Source organism: Colobus angolensis, unplaced genomic scaffold (genome assembly GCF_000951035.1).
Source record: "Colobus angolensis palliatus isolate OR3802 unplaced genomic scaffold, Cang.pa_1.0 Scaffold413, whole genome shotgun sequence".
In the NCBI taxonomy this organism is placed as follows: Eukaryota; Metazoa; Chordata; class Mammalia; order Primates; family Cercopithecidae; genus Colobus; species Colobus angolensis.
In genome coordinates, this window is record NW_012117522.1 from 792,475 (window position 1) to 792,907 (window position 433).

The following is a 433-nucleotide window of genomic DNA, read 5'->3' on the forward strand; positions in this document are numbered from 1 at the left end:
AGCATCAAAGCATAAGCACATGTGTCTCTCTTGACAACATAATCCCCAAAGCCCAGAGAAGCTGGATGCAGACCTCCCAAGCATCTGCCTCCTTGGCATTTATACCACAAGGAAACACACCAGTTACTCAAGAAAGTACAGGTAGCACTGAAACCCTCCAGATTCCTCTGGTTCCTCGCCCACTCAGACAGAAGAGGTCATTACAAGGCCCAGTGCTACGACTCTGAGTGGCCCTGTTCCCTAATGCCCCTGGCTCACGTAAAAGGAAAAGGAGGCTGGGCGTGATGGCTCACACCTGTAATCCCAGCACTTTGGGAGGCTGAAGCGGGTGGATGACTTGAGGTCAGGAGTTCGAGACCAGCCTGGCCAACATGGGGAAACCCAGTCTCTACTAAAATTACAAAAATTAGCCGGGTGCGGTGGTGCACACCTG